We start from the raw sequence: 2,584 nt of genomic DNA, 5'->3' as shown, positions 1-2,584 counted from the left end.
ACCGGACCGGTAATGCCTTGGGGTTTCCTATATCGGCAGGACACAACATTCTTTGAGTATGACAGCATTATCCCCACGGCCCTCACACAAATAGACTTACAAAGGCATCTCAAGGTGTTATATATTACTGTTGTACTTTTTTCTTTGATGTTGGTTATTCCTACATTGTCGAACAGCCAAATTCAAATAATTTTACTCTGGTCTACCATTGATTATTAATATATCAGTACTATTATCATATTGACATTGGTGTAAGGTAAGTAATAAAATATCAATAGGGCCTATACTGCAATGTAGAAATACTCTCTTACAAGAAAATGTTTGGAATTAAAAATGTACCCAAATTAGAAAGTACTCATTATTGCAGAATGTCTCAATTTCACAAGTTTTCAAAATGTCTTTTGGAAATTGCAGATCTAACAAGCTCACAATGCATCGCATCGCAAAGCATTGTGAGCTTGTAGATCTTCTATTTTAAAATGTATATACAGTAGCGCTGAAGAGGGTAATGTTTTGTAATAATCCAAATCTACATAGTAACTACTAGTAACTAAAGTTTTCAAATAATTGTAGTGGAGTAAAAGAAATACCATATTTGTCACCGAGATGTAGTGGAATAGAAGTGAAAGTGGGAGAGAAGAGAAAGATTTGTTTGAAGAAGTAATCCTCTGGGTTTAATTGGCCAATTGTGTGTGATTTGGATGGCTGTAGAGTTTTGCTTGCATGGCACTGAACCTTTACATTCAAGGTAAATGGTAAATGGTGCATTTATATAGCGCCTTTATCCAATTACATTCACCCATTCACACACACATTCATACACCAATTGCGGCGGAAGCCATTCAAGGTACCAACCAGCACATCGGGAGCAATTTGGGGTTTAGTGTCTCAAGGACACTTGTAGACCGGAGGAGCCGGGATTCGAACCGCCGACCCATGGATCATTGGACGACCTGCTCTACCTCCTGAGCCACAGTCACCCCACAGGTCTACTCTGTGCTGCATGTGATACTAGTATACTGTGTTTGTCAAAGGACAAACACAGCAGCTGAGGTAGATGTCCCTTCTCCTGGCATCTGCTACTGTTGTCCAGTCTGTTCTCACAGACAACCAGCGGCAGCCCTGCCTCTCTGAACTCTTATGTTGAGCAGCCAGGCTCGGCCTGCATCCTGTAGATGCCACTGAACGACGTGTCGGAGAGATTATACAGACAGCCCCGTGGCGTTATTGAGTGGCTGTCATGGGCCTAGTCTCCTCGCCTGGACAGGTTGCATTGTCTCGCTCTCTTGTGTGTTGAACTGATTCCCATTGATTCTCAAGTGCCGTATGCGTCCATGTCAGCAGTCAAACGTAACAGGATTTGCGTGGCCGGTTAAGACTCACCCTTGGCTCCCCGACATGCGTTGCAGGTTAAGACCCATGCATGGCCGCCTGGCCGGTTAATGAAGACTCATGCATGTCCGGTTAAGACTCACCCGTGGCTTCTGCGTGCGGTTAGGGTTATGTTTATGTTATGTGTCGGACGACTCGGACCAATGCGTGTCGGACTGTTAGTATGTCGGAACAAAGATATGCACCCTTCTAAGACAAATGGAGGAGCGCATGCTAAATGTTGTGGAGATGCCGATCACGATGAAGAGATCAAGTTTAAAAGACTAAGCAGTCGCACACTCATAGTCGATGCAATGCGGATTTATTAAAAATTAAAAACGTTTCTTCTTCAGGGTATGAAGAAAGTTTGGTCTCTGTTTTATAAATCCACATTGCATCAAGGCTTCGAGTGTGCGACTGCCTCACCTTTTTAATATATTTTGCTGAGCTTTTTCTGCCTTTATTTGATAGAGATAGTAGACTGACAGGAAATGGGGAGAGAGAGATGGGGAGTGACACGCAGCAAAGGTCGTCGGGGATCGATCAGGACTCGAACCCGCAACATGCTGTCAAGCTGGATCAGCAGCCTTTAGGTGCCCGGACGACTCTACGGCAGCCGTCCGGGCCACTGCTTCATCTTTTAATAGTGTGTTTGTGAGGGCGAACAGGTCAGCCTGGTGCTCCATTGGTCCAAAAATAAATCATAAATACTGTAGACATGCTCTGTGTATAACGTTGCACATTTGTTCATATTCTACCTCTTGGCCATATTGAGTTGTCATATGCATTTGTTATTGGTTTCACAACTGGTATTGCTGTACATAATGTTTTTCCTTTCTCTCGTGTCAAATTAATGTCACACCGACCCCACCCCCGGCGTGCATAGGCTAAATCCACCTATAGTCTGTTGTCTTTGGATTCACATCACTTGCAACAGCACTACCTCCACTCAGTGAAGCATTCAATCTATGCATGCCATGCACCCACCTGTTGATATGCATTTTCATGCTCTCCCCCCCCCCCCCCCATGCTGAATGGCTGTGTTTAGGTTTGCTGAAGTAATGCCTGTTCTGTGAAGGAAAAGCCATCCAGTCAGCAGGAATGCTGTGCCCTCCCTGACCATTTACAGCCATCGGAGCCACATCTAATATTTACTGACACTGCCGGAGAGGAGAGGAGAGGAGACGAAGGGATTTGCACTTAAAGAGTGGTG

Source organism: Protomyctophum parallelum (genome assembly GCF_964188405.1).
Source record: "Protomyctophum parallelum genome assembly, chromosome: 21".
NCBI lineage: Eukaryota > Metazoa > Chordata > Actinopteri > Myctophiformes > Myctophidae > Protomyctophum > Protomyctophum parallelum.
The sequence above is the reverse complement of the archived record's forward strand: the minus strand, read 5'-3'. Positions refer to the sequence as shown.